At 38.7% G+C, this 18,454-nt stretch overlaps 1 protein-coding gene across 2 annotated transcripts in view; it reads right to left on the reverse strand.

Annotated features, from left to right (window-relative positions):
- The window catches only part of PLEKHG1 (pleckstrin homology and RhoGEF domain containing G1), a 113,100-nt gene extending 96,016 nt beyond the window's left edge, over positions 1 to 17,084 (reverse strand). The window contains exon 1 of one of the 2 annotated variants that reach the window (XM_087939505.1): positions 16,590 to 17,084. The gene's annotated coding sequence lies outside the window, so the exon portion shown is untranslated. Of the gene's footprint in view, positions 1 to 16,577 lie in introns of both variants that reach the window. The other variant, XM_087939510.1, reaches the window with a different exon arrangement.
- Positions 17,085 to 18,454: the final 1,370 nt, after the last annotated feature.

Here is an 18,454-nt window from a genome sequence, read left to right on the forward strand (position 1 = left end):
TAATGAAAAATTGAGAGGAATAAAAGTTATAAAACTGATTAGATGTTTTGAATGTCAGATTATTATAGTATTTGGAGATTATTAGAGTATTTGAGATTGAATCTTGGGAAGAATGGAAAACAGAGAGAAAGTAGGAGAATTGTAAGAAGAAAAAATACAAATCCTGTATTAGAAAATAGACTAATCCTTCATGAATGAACAGATCTAAAGAAAGAGAAAGCGAAAGGAGACTTAAAACAGGAGAGTCTAGAAAAAATGTAATTAAAAATAAAAGTTATTAAATAGTTTGGAATAAAACTGGAAAGGAAGCAGTGTTTACCTAGCTTTTCATTTAGACATTTGTTAGAAGACAAGAGTGCTATGTCAAAAGAGTCCCTGGGAGTTGGGTGGCATATAAATAATAATTATAGATAGAACCAGGGGTAGGATCCTACCGGTTCGGTCAGGTTCTATAGAACCGATAGCTCTGAAGAGCAGCTGACACTGAACCGGTTTGCTGGGACAAGGTTTTGGTCTGCTGTTTGGCCGACCTGCCCACTTGGGCTCTAGGATGTCCTTTAGTGGCTGCATTTTCCTTCTCAGCTGTTTTGCATGGCACAACTGAGTGTCACTCGTCAGCTGGAGAAGATAACTGCTTGCCAGAGCCAGTAGTACATGCACATGCAGCGCACATTTGCTGCGCATGCACGCACTCCCTGAACCGGTTGTTTTACCGGTCAGATCCCATCCCTGGATAGAACTGAAACAAATATTTTAAATATCAGCATCCCCCAGCCCAGCATGAACATCATGAATGGCATAATGATGTTGAAAAAGAGCAAGGCTGCTACTGCAAATGGTATAACTGAAGACAAATGAGTTGAGAAGCTTCTTGGATGAGAAGCAAAACATCTTCAAAGAAAAACCAGAAAATCCTGTTGACTCTTGAAAAAGCACTTTTGGGACAACTGAAGAAATAGTAAAATATAAATGTGGTTTGGCTAAAGAGAGGCTGTTATGACTTGTTTAGTATATATGTAAAGGCTGTGTCTGTGCCTGATTATTGAAGGAATGCTGTTATCATTCTCCTATACAAAAAGTAAGGCAGAAAGAGTGAGCGCAAAAGCTACAGGGGGATTAAACTGTTAAATACGCCTCAAAAAGTGTTTAGCAGAACTCTGCCTAACAAGAGTAAGAGAGGTGACAATAATAAACCAGTTTTAACTGTGCAGATCAGATTTTTGGTATTCAGTGTTGATTCTCAGTCATTCATAAATGTAGGATTATGAGAAAATAAGTTTACTGCAAGTCTGCTGAGTTAGAGAAAGCATAAGACAAAGTGAATAAGCTTGAATTAAATGGCATTTTTATTCATGACAGACATGAATAAAAACAATAGAATCCTTGGTAGCGAGTGACTCAACACTAAGCTGACAGTATGAAAAGGATGTATGCTGTATGCATTTACTTAATTTATATTTAATGTATAATTTAACTAATAAGAAATCCTGTACTATATTTTTAAATAAGGAATGTTTGTGATGATGTTAGAGGTATTTTGATTGGGGATGAGAAAATGCATGTAGAATACTTTTCAATGCTGATAATGCCATATTGTTAGCCAAGAACCCAAATGATTTGTAGCAAATATTACATCACATATCAAATTGATATGGCCACCTATATCAAAGAAGTTACTCTGTGGTGGTGTACAAATTGATTGTATGCTACAACAAGTATGGATATTAAATAATTAGTATCAAAATAATTTTTACTAATACAAAAATAGAGTACACAACTGCAAGATATACAAGGTGGACATTTGCTTTGCAGTTAGATTGCTATCTTATGATTATTTTGAAATTATTTTAGTACTTGTTTTGGTTATTTTTTTTGTATTCATTGTTTTTGAGGCTTCTGAGTCATCCATGGATTGATGGAAGTCAGAAAGCATCCAAATGGAATAAATTGAATAAATATTCCAAATAGAATCTAAATATTCCAACTGGAATCCAAATATCTCAAATGAGAAGCATCCAGATGGAATAAATAAACATTTCAAAAAAACCTAGAGCAAGTACATGATTTTACATGCCTTGTTATTAGACTTAATAAAGACAATAAAATGGATCAAGAAATTTTAGATATGCAAATGCTGGTTAAAAAAAGGAATAAGTGGTATGTGATTTAAGAAAGAAGTATTGGAAAAAAATGAAAACAGCTGTCTACAGGAGTGAATTTTTCCCAACCTTTGTAAATGGAAATCAGAACTTCACACACACACACACACACACACACACACACACACACACAAACACACAAACACACACACAGTATGTATGTGTGTGTGTATATATATATATATATCCATAGAAACATAAAAGTGCAATAATGTGATATTTAAGAATGTCTACTTGCTAAGAGGAAAAAAAGCAAAAGTGAATAGGTGCTGGATAAACAGAAACTATGTAACTAGTATGAAAGAAACACATTAAAATGGTTTCTTGGAGTTCTGCTTCTCCTGAAAGCAAATAGTGTGAGTATTTATGTGCATGTAAGAGAAAACTGTCAATTAATTCCAAATAAATTATCAGGAAATTAATTTATATCATAGTACTGTAGTGAAAAGTGGCTGGAAAAATGGCTATCACATTTTATTTTTACAAAACTGTTTGCTACAACAAGCTTATGGGCGGCAATGTTATATACACCCCTTTTCCAATAAACACCAAGGGCTCACAAACTCCTATCAGATGCATGTGGCGAAAGACATTAGTTTAACCAGTGACATCCAAAAACTGTAAACCTACTTTCATTCAAAGTTGTCATTTAAACCTAATGATTTTTTAAAATGATCCTTTAGTTCCTATTCGGGATAGAATCAGAACGACTGGGTGAAAGTGAGCATTTATTGGACCAATTATCCTTCCTGATGCCTATATGGAGTTCACAGAAGATATTTTTTTCTGTGCACCCTGAGTGTGGGAAACATCTGCCACTCCCTAAAATTGCACTCTCAATCTTCTGAGTGGGAAGCGAGTGTTTCCACTACTAGTCCACCATGCCACTTTTAAACCTAATGAAGATAATTTAATGAAAATAAAGCACCAAGAACAGAGAAAATGTGTCTGCAAATTAGGAAATGTTCTACACAGGGGTGGGATACGACAGGGTTAACTACTGGTTCAGGATTTATGAGCTTCCCTGCACGCTGCGAGCCGCGTACCTGGAAATCATCATCAGCATGCTGTGTGCAGAGACGCAGCCTTTGAAACAGCCTTCTTTTCCTGCTTTTTTAACTGCAGCTGTGCCTCGTTCGGCAGCTGAAGTTGAAAAATCAGGAAATAAAGATCAGGTAAGAGCCCAGGTGGGTGGGCGGGCAAAAACATCAGCAGACATAGAACCAGTTCTATATCTGCTGTTCTTCAGAACTACTGGTTCTAGAGAGGTGGACAGAACCGGTAGAAACCCACCCCTGGTTCTACAGCAAAATGAAACCAACATCACTACCATACACAACCACAGGTCATAATTAACATTAAAACATATTTTAGAAATATGTATGGAGAAAGCACTTTTAAACCAAATATTTTTTACTAAATAGATCCGGGATTGTTTCAATAAATAATAATGAACAGAAACCAAAGTTCATCCCTAATCTGAAAATAACAAGACATACTTTCTGTGATAATACAAAATCACAGATAACAAGACCATGGTTTATGAGGATAATCTATATGTATAAACTGAATAATGCTTGCTGGGTGCTGGCAATATGCTTTAATATTACGAACGAAAATGCTCCATACGAACTTATTATAGGATGTAAGATTGCAGAAAATATAATCACTGACCCATTAAACCAATTGGAGAAACTAGTCATGAAGAAAGGAAATATATTGAACATTAATGAAATGGCAAGTAAAACATCTATCATCTGTTCTCCATTTCCAATATCAAATGGCCTCTTTCTGTAAATCTAGGACCTAAACCAAAATCAACAAATAACACCCAAGCAAGCTGAATAACATAAAATAAATGATATTGCCAACTGTATTCTTTTTTATATCTGACTGTTTTGATTCATTATAATATTTCTGCATTGTGTGTACAAACTTGGAATTATAGTTTGCCGAGTGGTGAAAAAGGAGCACTATCTTTCAAGCAGAGTCTGGGGGATATGCCAAGGATCATAATCATGAAATAATTTTTGAACTCATGTAAGTGATGGATGCTTCCAAAACATCTGGATCATTATATCCCTGATCTTCTTGACTATATATTTACTGTAGATGTGTTCAGGCAATAATGCTCAATGACTGAACCCCAGGCTAGGCAAACACCATCCCACCTGTGGCTCTTAAATCCCTCATCACTCCAAGAGCCTTCAAAAACCTAAAACTATAAGAAAGGCAGCTGCCAGAAAGGCAGCCAGCAAACAGTTGCTTCCTTGTCTTTAGCATTACAAGAATGAGCCCAACTATCTTTTCTAGCACTGTATTATGTATCCCACTCTCCACTGCAGCTCTGAAATCAAGCTCTCCCACTTACGTTTTTGATTAACCATAGTGCCATCTCAACATCGCTGTTTTTTTTTTTAAAAAAACTTCAGTAATGATTAGTGGACAACCAGAAATTAAACAAACCAATCAAAGGAACAAAGAACTCAAAGCACTTTGGTACTCAAAGTACTAATGACCAGGCTCCAATTATTATACTGTGGACATATCAGGATGAGGCCAAGTTCCAAGAAAAGGACCGCCAGTAGCAAGGTAGGTTCATTCTTGTATTGTGACACTATTATTCAGCCTCATGTCTGAACTAACTCAGACCTGAATGTACGTATCAAAAGTTGGAATGATGATTTAAAATAGTGCCCAAAATACAGAGAAACAGTATTCATGTGGAGCACCCTGAATCACAAACCAACCACATTTTAACCTAGTAAATTATTAAACTCATGGAGTTGTAGAAACACCTAGTGCGTACTGCGCATTTCATGTATAGCCAGGAAACTAGATTCCATAAACTTTGGTTAAACTAAAAGTGCCATGCAAAGATAGCATCAAAATTCTTCCACAGACACAGAGGGTTATCATTATATTTCTAATAAAGATATTTTTCCCCACGTGGGTTCTGAGCTGCATATATTACATAACTGTTGAGGTAATTCCCCGTTAGGAGAATGAGCACACACAGGGAGAAGTAGTGAGAGTAGTGAGGAATAACACACAACCAGCACACAGATACACTGTATAGTAAAATGTAGGTTTTTACTTACAGCAAAACCATTAAGCAAAGTTCAACAAGCAGTCCAAATCATTCACAGTTAAAGCAGTCAGTTTTCAGTCCAGGGATAATCCAAACGACAAAGTCCAGTATCAAAAACAGTTCAGTAACAGACTTACATCAAATCAAGAATAATGATGATCAGCAATAGTCAATAGGGAAATGCAGGAACACACTCTCAGCAACAGGAGAACAGAACCCAGGTTTCTAGCTCCATCTTATGGCCGTTTGAGGAACCACACCCAATTACAATTTTAGCTTTTCCTTAAAGAGACAGTATTAAAATGTCTATCCTGGTTTATATATTTTCCAACCCAACTGTTAGGTGACTTACATTCCTAACAATAACCTTCAAAGTAATGTAAATTTTACTCCAAGGAGTACTAAAAACAAAACAAAGCAAAACCCTAATGTTCTTTTTCTCAGTCTTCCAAGTCATTATTCAAGGTAAGAACCTGGATAAGGAAGAAACACTGCAGATTTTTAAAAATGCCCATATACTTGGAATTGAAACTGTTTCATCCATCTGCAGTTGATTTCCTGTGTGGCAAAAGGCTGCAGGCCCTTCTACTAGATGCAAGCTTTACAGAGGCCTCCTACACATTTACTGGATTTTTCAGACTGAGAAGGTGCTCCCAGCGGCCATGCCATTCTTGGAACAGAGACTCCACTGATCTTCTAATATCTTTGGCGCAGACTTCTCAAAGCCATAAAAAGTCCCTCTCCAAAAGTTTAAAAACCCCATTTATGATTAAAACAGTAAGCTTTATAGTAAGAGGGTTCCCCCCCACCCCTTCCCTCTTGCTGGAAAGTTATACAATACAAACAGCAAACAGCAATATTTTCTTTCATACTTGTAGAAACAAACATTGCTATAACAAAGTAAGCCATGGATGAATTCACCAAAAAGAGGTTTTCAAAACTTTCCAAGGTATTCTTGTGCTCTGCATGATCAGAGAGAAGCTATTGTGTCTATTTATTTGTGTGGTAACTTTGAGAAAGAAACATAAATTCAAGATTCTTGGCTCCAATGTTAAGATAGTCTGGTGGACTTTCTTCAGGCAAGAATATAAAAGAACAAAACAACAGTTCTTTAAGATTAGATTGAAGTCCTATTTGGCCTCGCATCCTGTTTTGAACAATTGTCAATTCAAGGCCTCTAAGACGTACCCAGGCATTCTCTTTTTCTTGTGATAAACAAGAAATCATTATCGATATAGTATCTACTTCCTCCTCAGTCTCTTTCTCTATACCACTAGTCCTTGACTTACAACAGTACAATAGTGACTGTTCTAAGTTACTACGGCAGTGAAAAAAGTGATTTACGGCCATTTTTTACACCATTGCAATATCGTCGTTCACATGATCAAAATTCAGGTCCATAGCAACGGATTCATATTTACGACAGTTGCAGTGTCCTGGGGTCCGGAGATTATCTTTTGTGACTCTCTGACAAGCAAAGTCAATGGGGAAGGTTCACTGAACGACTGTGTTACTAACTCAACGACTGCAGTGATTTACTTAACCGCTGTGGCAAGAAAAATTGTAAAATGGGGCAAAAACCACTTAACTGTCTTGCTTAGCAACAGAACTTTGGGCTCAACTGTGGTCATAAGTCGAGGACTACTTGTATTGACAAAGATTGATATAATTGGAATAGAATAACAGAGATGGAAAGGCCCTTGGAGGTCTTCTAGTCCAACCCCCTGCTTAGGCAGGAAACCCAACACCACTTCAGACAGGCGGTTGTCCAATCTCTTTTTTTAAAACTTTCAGTGTTGGAGCATTCACAACGTCTGGAGGCAAGTTGTTTCACTGATTAATTGCTCTGTCAGGAGATTTCTTCTTCTTAGTTCCTGGTTGTTTTTCTCCCTGATTAGTTTTCATCCATTGCTTTTTGTCCTGCCTTCAGGTGCTTTGATAAATTGATAAAAGACATAACCAATGCAGGGGAAAAAAAACACTTTGACTCCTTCATTACTGGGACTCATCATCATCCGATGGCTATTGTCTCAGCTGGTTTGGGTTTATGGGGGTTCATGAAGGGGAAGCAGGCAGTTGCCTTTTCCATTTCCATACCTCCAAGCTGTGGTTTTGCATAATGCTCTGAAGGTTTCATGTGCACCGATTCTGTACTTCCCAAATAGGCTTGTAAATATCATTCTTCAAACTGCTTCTCAGCCTTTTTTTTCTACCAGTAGTTTCTTGACGCCAGTTCTCGTTCCTCTTAACTGTATCATGAGCTATTTCCATGCCTTCATGCACAGAAGCTTTTCATGGCTTGTTCTTTTTCTCTCCATTTTTTCCCCCAAACCCAACATTCATTTCTTGCCTATTTCATTCTGTTCTCTTCTTGACTAAGAAAACTATTTAGAAAAGCAGCAGGAAGTGTCTGACTGGAACAAAAGTGTGTCTGATTGCCCAGCAGACACAATTCTAGAGCTGCATTATATTTGATGCTCAGTATGCTGGAGGCTTTACTATAAAAATGCCAATGCCCACAAAAAAACAAAAACCTATCCCATCTTACAGAGAACTTCAAATCAACTTGTCCAATGAAATCATTATTTAAGTCTTAATTGCAACTAAGAATTTATTGGGAAATACACTGTACAGCAAGCACTAAATGGTTATGAAACTGAAATTATATAGCTGATCTATTAAGCTAAGACCTGGAGTCCAATGCATTTAAAAAACAGAGCCCAATGTCAATATCATAACAGAATAGACTTGTGCATAAAAGGTTTGGCAGCACTACAGACTACAGATATTCCTCGACTTACGACTTGTATATAAAAGGTTTGGCAGCATTCTCAGACTACAGATAGTCTTCGACTTACGACCACAATTACAAGCCCAGAATTATGTTGTTAAGTGAGACATTTGTTAAGTGAGTTTTGCCCCATTTTACAACATTTCTTGTCACAGCTGTTAAGTTGACAAGTTAGTAACCTGGTTGTTAAGGCAGTCTGGCTTCCCCATTGACTTTGCTCGTCAGAAGGTCCCAAAATGGGATCGGCGTGACCTTGGGTCATAGCAACAGTCATAAGTATGAAAAAGTTGCCAAGCATCTGAATTTTGATCACATGATCATGAGGATGTTGCAAAAGTCTGTTGAAAAACAGTCCTTTGCCACTTTTTTGTCAGTGCCATTGTAACTTTGAGCATTCACTAGACGAACGGTTATAAATCGAGGACTTCCTCTAATCGCCAGTTACAATCCCAGTTAGAAAAATAAAGCTTGTGATGGCAGGATTGGGTTGGGGATCGTTGCCAACAGCATATCCCAATTGAAATAAGCACTATGTTTCATACTCATGAGCTCTGCTCAGCCTATTATGGCAACACAGATTAAAAAATACTTGTAACCTGAAGCAGTGCACCCATGTTATGAAAAATCATCAACAAATCCAGTCAACACGATTTTCAAGCCAAGCATAACTAAGCCATGCATTTCCCAATCCTTTCTCACATTTTATGGACTATAACGATTTCACAGTAATGTAATAGGCTTCAAAGCACTGACAATAGATATTTTATTGTATCAAACTCACATTTGCATTGATACTTCCACCTAGTTTTCTAGTATTCTGTATCAACATAAAATTTCTTGACATATTTAGGTTCCGGACTGGTGCAGCAAGACCTTTTATAAGTTCTGAATGTAATACACTACAAATTATTCTCATCTATCAAAATAATATTGCTCTCACCAATGTTTCTGCTCTGAATTTTAACAATCACAAATAAAAGAACTACATGCTAAAGATGCTATCTTGCCATTTCCACTATTGAACGCAACTATTCCAAGTACAAGCATCAAAACTTTCTTTGCACCAAATCAGGGATTACAAGCTAAGCAATGGGAACCTAAAGGTGCTAAATCAAATCTAAAATTTGCTGCACTAAAGGAATGCCCCAAATTCAGATTCAGTTTCAGAAAACAGAGCTTGGAAATCAAACTGTATGCACAAAGTATATATTTTGGGTAAATCAGAATACAACAACATCACACAAATAATGCAATTACCCATTCCACTAATAGTATTGCTAGATATAAAAACATATTGAAGAAAAACCAAAATAATTTATTGGGCATATATACTGGCCATTTATACCACCAAACTATGGATTAATATCCATCCATTACTATCCAAGTCTTTTAAAGGGCATTAAAGATCTGTAGTTTTTACTTCCAGACCAGTTTTTCTTAAACTTTTTTCTCTTAGTATCTCTTTTCACTTTTAAAATTTTTTGGATAACTCCCAAAGGACTCCCAAAGAACCTTAATTTATATACCATATTAAAAATTGCAGTTGATTTATTGCTACTATTGATTGGGTTTTAATATTGCATTATTTTTCAGCAGAAATAATTTTGACCCCCAGGGAATTCTGGGATTGCACAAGTCTTAAAGTTGGACACCCCTGGCCTACACCTTTCATACCCTACTTTATGAATTTGCCTCCAGATTTAACTCACCAAAATCTCTAGGAGGTGTAAATATTCCATGAGCAAAAGTTACATCTCTTGTACATACGTATCATTGAGCTGACTGTCTTCTTCAAAAAATGTGTGTCATAGAACTGCAAGAACCGTACCACTTTAGAATGTGAAGCATGGGGTCAACTACTCTGAAATTGGTTCCTCACATAAAACCTCATTTACAAAATACCACACCAGACCAAATTATTTTCTTAAATGATACTTTTGTATGTAATGGAATTGATTGCATTCCCGACCATATTCTGAAGTGGTCCCACTGTAAAAGAGGTACATATGAAAAATGACATGTTATGCTTCCATTTAATTTACATTACTTTTGTGTGAAACCTGGCTGAAGATGGATCTTCTAAAGAGGACATCAAATCTTAGTTAAACTTGTGTAGTTTGATACAGCACTATGACAGTTTGCTTCATTGCCTCCCCTTCCAAAGACCCCAAAAAGAGACACCATGGAATCAATATAAACGTGGATTATATAAATTGATTCCTAGAATTAGGACAAAAATTAAACTTTCCACTGTCAGTTTTTAAAATATAAAACCGTCATCATGAAGCCTAAGATACTTTCATCATAAAGAGAAGTTGATATATAATTTACAAAGTCATATTACTCTAGATCCTGCCTGATATCCTCAAAAGTTCTATGCAAAATATTTAACATAATTTTTACCAGCAAAGATAGCCAAATGTAGCATATAATATGAATTCAGGACTCCTGAATATCATAAAAGTAAGTCAGGAGGCAGCTATAACCTTCTCCTTTCCAACCACAATTACTTACATATCCCATAGCTGCCATTTCCAGATTTAACTTTACTACCAGCAAATAGGATTCCATTATAAATTTAGCCAGAGGACAGCACCACAAGCAGTTGTGGAAATCTGAACCACAAGCCTTAATAACTAAGGGCTGTGTGCTCTGTATATAAGAAGGCAGACATGAGAAGAAGTCTTATAATGTTTGTAGTATTTGATTATAAAAGACTGTATCCTAGTTAAACCTTTGGCTCATTACATGTGTTCAAATATTTATTTGCTATGAATTATCATAAAGCATTGTAGGAAGGAACTGAAAAAGATCTTAAGGCCTTCCTGTAAATTTCTCCTTGAAAAAAGGATATCGCTGTTTTAACTTCAGTTTATAATAAATACTGCAAGGGATAGTTGGGCTGCGGCTTTCAAACACCCACTTTCCCTGTGCAATATGCTATATTCATATATTCTACATGGGAGGTGGTCTTTTTTTGGTCCAAGATCTACAACTGGCTTTTAATTAGTATATCAAAAGACAGATGAAAAACAAGTCCAACAAGTGACCAGGTTCATTTAGAACAGGGGTGTCCAACCTTAGACACTTTAATACTTGTGGACTTTAACACCCAGAATTCCCCAGCCAGCATGGAAGTTAAACTCTGCAGGTCTTAAACAGTGGTGGGATTCAAAAAAAAATATTACCAGTTCTGTGGGCATGGCTTGGTGGGTGTGGTGTGGCGTGGCGTGATGGGTGTGGCGTGGTGGGTGTAGCAGGGGAAGGATACTGTAAAATCTCCATTCCTCCCCCACTCCTAGGGGAAGGTTACAGCAAAATCCCCATTCCCTCTCCACCCCACGAACCTGCTTTCCAGCTCCGTTCTCCTGTGCAGGGCAACAAAGGACCCTGCTGATCAGCTGGGCCTCCGGAAGCAGAGAAGAGATGGGGGCGGGGCCAGTCAGAGATGGTATTTGCCGGTTCTCCAGACTTCTCAAAATTTCCACTACTGGTTCTCCAGGACTGGTCAGAACCTGCTGAATACCACCTCTGGTCTTAAAGTTGCCAAGGTTAGACAACCCTGATTTAGAATATAAATAAACACAAACTGTAAATATGTACTCAGAAGTAAAACACACAACACAATTTAAATTTCATTTTTTTTTCTAAATAAAAATGTCAACATTTAAGCATTTCATAGAGAAGTATCACAACTTCAGAGGTAAGCTCATTAATGACTACCGCCTACCTATTGTAATGTTTCCCTTTAGTTCTCACTTATATGGCTGGGTTTCATAATCTGCTCAGTCAAGTTTGAACCTAAATTTTCAAGAGACTATATTCAAATAAGAACACATGAGCTGACTTGCTCTTGAAGAGAAGGCTTCACTAAGCAGATGGGGAAAATGGTCCTCCACATTCTCCTGGGCAGGTGACCAATCCCCTTTCCATTGCTGAAACCTGAAGACAAAGACAGATGAAATGGATGAAAAGTTAGCTTCTTCCCTACACAGATAACTCAAAGCTACAAGGGAGCAGATCATCAAGTTCTTCTAAAAATATGGTCCACGTTTGTTGCAGTCACACACAGGAGCCACTTATATAGTAGAGATTTGCTACTTATTTATTTTTAAGTCTAGAATGGAGCATTTCAGAGAACTTCAGGACATGATTTTCCAAGATTGATGTCATTCTACCATTTCCAAATCAAATAACTTGACTTCCATAAATGACTGTGCTGCTTCTGGAATAACATGGTCTAGAAGAGGTATGGCATGGCCCAGTCAGGAAACAGAACATTCCAGAGTTCTCCTGAAAGTACCATTGTTGAAACGGTGAGTTCTACATATCCTACTTCGTAGAGTTGCACTAGCCTTTCTTGCACCTATTCTGGTGTCATCTATTTATACTTAGAATATGTACTGCAGAATTTTTATGTGGCAGTTGCCAGATAGTTTGTGAAGAGAAGTGAAAGAAAGGGCAGTTAAATTTGGAAGGTGCAACCAAATTGAAGGCTTCATTCAGATTCTATTTCATATCTCAGAAGATTAAGTTCAGTCACTCAGCTAAGCTGAGCATGAGCCGTCAAACAAAGCATTGGCAAGAGAAGAGATTTTCAAATCCAAGCTTTACTTTTGTGGTCTAGCCAATTTATTTGATAACCATAAATGTTCCACTACCACCCAGGTACATATCATATCTAAAATACAAAAGGAAAATGAACAAGGGATTAATGGGAAGCATTTGGTTCCTAGCTACCTTATTACATGATTACATTAGAATCCATGCTTACTATGGATTTTACAGTGCAATCCTAGATGTCTGCTCACATCTTTTACAGTGCAATCCTAGATGTCTGCTCACAAGCAAATAACATTGCTTATAATCAAATAAATGGATATAGAGCTGTACCCTTAAGAGTTCAAATCAAACTGGAAACTATTTACATCAGTCCAACATATCCACAGGTAAACAGTCATTATCTGTAGGTTTTTTTTATTTCCAATCAAATTCTTTGCAAATGTATGTGGACTATGTGCTTCATAATCAATATTTCTGTCATTATTTTAAGTGCCTACATTCTGTCAATACTTGGTTTGACTCTCAAAATAATCAGTGGAGATGATTTTTACAGTTTTGGTCCACTAGATGGCCAGTGGAAAACTGCCAACTTCATTGGAATTCATTGGAAAGTAGCACAATCAGTAATTAATAATATGGCTTTGAACATACAGTGAATGAAGATAATCCTAAGTACAAATGAGTCATGCCTCTGGCATCACATCCAAAAGGAAATACCTTTTCCTCCATGTCACCTTTTTTTAATGGATTCATAAAATCACAATATCAGTGAGCAATCAGAAAAATACTAAAGTCTTCTTAGACATTATTTAGCAGAAAAAAATAAAAATATAATACTAGTTTGGTTCAGGCATCACAGAAAATAAGTTGTCCATAATAGGTTCCATATTTGTATCCCATATCTGAAACTTATTTTGTATACTACAATTTTCTTTTAGAAGTGCAAAATTCCTCAGTTTGGGAGCAAAAGATTCTAGACAACTCCACAAAGTTCTGTCTTCCTGTGCTTCTCTAGGAATAGTTAGGCATTTTAATTTTTCTGCAAAAAATTATATACATGTGTGGATGAATACATGGCATTTTCTTCAAAATAAGATGAGTTCAATATACATCAGCAGAGGACCTGGCCCCGTATACTTTGAAAGCAGCTATATCATTCTACTATGCCTTCATATTCATTGTATAAAAGAGATTACCTGAACTCCTTTTTTAGTCTGAGCCTTGGAAAAAGTAGGCTATTTATAACAACTAAACTTTTAAAATGTTAGCATAGTAATACTCATAGTTCTTAAACTGCAGGTGGAACTAAATGAAACAGCAATTTGCTTGAGATTGTTCAGTGAATTCATGAATTTATTCTCAAATGTTAAGTTGCATTTGTTAAGCACAGTAACTATTCTGCCCGCAGACCTATCTCACACGTTCTAGTAAGCGGTACATGCTACGTCCCCACAACTATTTCCTATAAGAGTGCATCCATCTTTCATTTTCCATGTCTCGGGTAATGTCTTAACCTATTTTTGGCCATATACATGCAGAAATAACAGAATGCTATACATCAAATTTTTGTGACAATAAAAGAATGCTTTGAATCAATGCTATATTCCAGGAAACACAACTTTAAGCTACCCATACTGACACTGATAATAAGAGCTGTGATCAAGAAAATCAACCAACTTTTGCTTTAATAAGCAATTTGTGGAATCCCTGGGTTATAACCCTAATGAGGCTTGCAAATTTCTTCCAGTACTGTCCTCAGCATTGGTGTGCTTTACTTGCTCACTTTTCCCCTGTAAAAATGGAGGGTCACAGATAAAGCATCAAGAACAATTCCTGCATATAAATCCACAAGTAGAATCCATTTCACTCACACCTTATTTTTTGCACCTGAAAGGACAGGATAAAGCAGAAATAACCCTTCCAACACTCCTTTCAGCTTAACAGCTTTAAGAATTATCATTTTTCAAAGATTCTTACTCTCCAAGTGTTATGGTGATTTTTTTAAAAAAAGAAATCTTTGCAGTTTGATTCTTTTGTCTTTTTTGATAGAATTCCACATCGTTTATAGTTCACACATAATATCTGAAAGGGCAAGATTTCTTAGAAAATGTTGCATTGGCATGTTTTAGCTTCAGAATTTACTGCTTCCAAAAATTCAGTGGATATTGGATCCCATTTCTGAAGATAAGTCAGCAAACATTAAAGTTATTTCTCATTTTATACAACTTTTTTTCCACAATACACCAGAGCTTCTTTCATTAAACAGAAAACTAAACATCAAACAGGTGCTAAAAAGGTAAGAAATTGAAAAATTTCATATATATTACACTATCAATTTTTGAAATGAATGAAGCAACCAAGTTGTGGCTGGAATTTTAGAACTATAAGTTTTAAAAGACAGATTGACTTCAAGAAGCAGTAGGGATGAATATTCATAAACTATTTGGAATTTGAAAGTGACTTTTGTTATCAAAGGAAAAAGAACATGAAAAACACCCAGCTGTCTGGCCACTTATTTTAACCACAGAATAGATATAAGGTTTGTTTACAATACAAAAATGTTACAAAAATGTAGTCTAGACAAATCAACAGGTGGTGATTCTCAAAGCTTGGACTACCAAGGGGGTGTTTATTCAAACCACCTTTTAAAAGAATTTTCTTCTTTAAAAGCTGCAATTTTTTCTTGAAACAAGTTCAAGGGAAACACGCTGAACACAAATCAAAGAAGCTGCTTTAACACAACCTGAAAGAATAGTAACTTTCAAAAAAACCCAGCTGGTAGTATTTAAACAGTGCTTGTCTCCTTCCCCAGATTTCAGCAGTCTTACAGCCTAGCATAGGCAACAATTTCCCCATGTCTTTCATTTACCAAAAGAAAAGCAAAGGAACAGATGCTCATTCCAAGAAGAAATATAATATTTACCTGATTTTCAAGAGGGCTCTATAAAACTTTGCTACAACCCTGCTCTTGGAACTACTGTACTTCACACGCACATCCACACCAGGATATGAATAAGATGTGCACACTCTTATTAGCAGTCACGTATTGCCAATACACACCTGTCACACGGAGCCAATTCAAGCCACCTGCTGGCAAGCCTTGCCTTCTCCCAGGATATTCCTGGGAAGCAGAGCCAGCACAATCTTTCACACAGAAGGTGTGCGTGTGTGCACAAGCCAACTGAAGGGCTGGAGAGGCGGAGAGAAAGGCAAGTGTAAACAAAATCTATTTCACCCTCCCTTCCAAGATAGAACGGGCACAGGGAGAGAAAGAGGGAGAGATCCCACGGTGAGAGCCAGCTGCTTTCTTAGCCTTTTAAACACGCCCAGAGTTAAAAGGGCTTTGAAAGCGCGGTTCGGCGGCACGACACCGGTTGCCCGAGCCGCTCCAGGTAACAAAAGACGCGAGGCCAACTCCGGGCGCGCAATTGCCGTTCGAGCCCTTCGTGTGGAACAAGCCTTAGAAGGGACTTTAAGGGCATCAGCGATGCCGTAGAAAAGGACAATAAAGCCAGAGAGGCCGGGGAGCTGGGAAAGACTCCCTCAGAGAACTCAGAAACGCGCAGGTGTCGTCGCCGCCTCCTCTCCGCACTACATTTCTGCCGGTCCCTCTGGCTTTGTCTGGCCTCTCTCTCTCTCTCCCCAGTTCCAGCTAGTTCAAAACTCTTAGCAGTCAATAACCGCTCGGCCCGCTAGCTCGGAAGCGCTCTTCCCCGGGGAAAGCAGCTGCAGGAACAATGCCGATTCCCCCCCGTCCCCATTCCACACATGCGCCCCATCTCAAGAAACAATGGGGCGACCACCGCCGTCGCTGCTCAGGAGGCGCCAACTCACGAGTAGCGCGTCTCAAGAAGGGTCAGGTGGAGCCGGGTCAGCGCGTCCCAGGTGGGGTCAAGAGGAAGGGGGACCCAGAAAGAACAGGAGCAAAAGCAGATTCGCCCCCATTCTCGACCACCCCTAACCACCACGCAACGCGGCTACTTACGCGGACAACTGCAGACGGTCCCAAGCTGAGCTGCTTTGGCAACCGGTCCCAAGTGCACCCAAAAGGTCCCGCTCCTTCATTCATTTGAGAAGAGCTGAGCGGTGTCGGGGGAGCGCTAGAGCTGCCACCCCGGCAGCCAGACGCCCCTCAAGCGTCAGTTGCGCCCGAGCGTTTTGCCGGCGCCCCCTCTCCTTCTTCCAGCGGCGCCTCCCCTCTCTCTGTTGCTTGCGCGGCCGCTTGGAAGACTCCCCTCCAACTCCGCCGGCGGCTCTCCTGCCTTCGCCGGGTTGGCCCCTCCTCGGGGAGGGCCCGCTTCGCCTCCGGCTGCAGCTGGGATACGTCGCGCCCGGCGGGAGGAGAGGCCGACGAACCGCTCGGACTCGCTTTGGGGAGCGTAGCCAAATGTGTGGGGAGGAGAGGCGGGTGGGGTACGGGCTGGTCGAGGGAAACGGTTCGAGGCACGCGCAGCAACCACTCGGCTACCGCTCGTCCGCCTTCCCTTTAGGTTTGGCTTCGTCGGGTTGGCCGAACTCCCCTTCCTCTTCTGGGAAACTCCTCCCAGGCTAATTTGTGGCAGATCCGAAGTTTCCGTGAAAACGCGCCCTCTGTATTAACCCCGCGCGCCGGGCGCTTGTGCTGGGCGCCCCCCCTCTTTAAAAAAAAAAAAAAAAACCTTCCTCCTCTCTTTCGGACTCTGTGAGGTAGAAATTATTCAACGGCTTTAGCTGGGGACTTTCTGCTGCATGAGCAGCCGGAGGCACGATTTATTAGGTATCCTATAGAGGCAGGCATCCCTCTGTCGATTGGGGGCCCGAGCTGGCTTTTGAGCAGCCTGGCCCACAGAAGAAGGAAGAGATGAGAGGGAGATGAGATGAAAATGAGGTTTGGTGTTTAAAGGAAATGGTAGCTACGTTGAGGAATGCAGAAAACATGTCAATTCCCTCTGTGCGTTTATTATTTTCCTCTTTCTGTTGCATTACGTTTAATGGCAGTTTTGCACACCTGTTTTATCAAAAGCCCCCTACCTTATGCAGATAGGTGGGGAAGGTGGGGAGGGGGAGGACACCTTATGCTTTGTTACTATATGAACACAGCTGTGCACTGCAATTCTCCCCATTGCCTGTGGCCCTTTGTGGGGTTTTATGAAGCTCTGCAAGCCTACAAACTCAATTGTATTCACTGCCCTTGGGTTACTTAAGTTTGCAAGCACTAACATTTAAAACCAAAATTAAACTCTTGCTTCCAGTTGAAGAAAATATCTGTAGCTCAGAGTTGAGCTGTGGGATCCTTGGTGCTTTTCGAACTTTTGTTTCCAATTTGTGGAAATCAAAGTGGCAACAAATCCAGGATAATATCCACTTATTATCCTCAGGTAAACATATACATAGGTGGTTAAAAGGGTAATGTCCAGGGAGAGAAGGAAGTGATAGGCATGATTTATAAGAGATAGTAAGTGTGCTGACATTGTCCTTGGTCCAGTCTTGGTTCCTGTTGTACCTGGTTCCCTCTTGGGAAGAAATAGATAGTAGCAATTTTAATAGAAATTAAATTGAAGTAACTTTGTTCTTATATTGTAGTTAAAATGATGGTTAAATTAAGTCCAGTCTCAAGATGACTCAGCTTAAAATCACAACTACCGATATTTGTTCCTGGACTATATTGGTCAAGATATTAATGTTATATTGTTCTTGCTCTTTATCAGTTCTTGAACTTATTATCCAGAAATATAAAATATGTGGTGCTGTGGTCACTTGAACACAATTATCCAGGAATATAAAAGAGAATCTAAGAATCAAAAAATAAGTTCATATTTACTAACCAGATTTTCTTGCATTTCTTCATCATTTCAGTTCTAATAAATCATC

This window comes from Pseudonaja textilis, chromosome 1 (genome assembly GCF_049901715.1).
Source record: "Pseudonaja textilis isolate UNSWEBS1 chromosome 1, rPseTex1.2, whole genome shotgun sequence".
Classification (NCBI taxonomy): domain Eukaryota; kingdom Metazoa; phylum Chordata; class Lepidosauria; order Squamata; family Elapidae; genus Pseudonaja; species Pseudonaja textilis.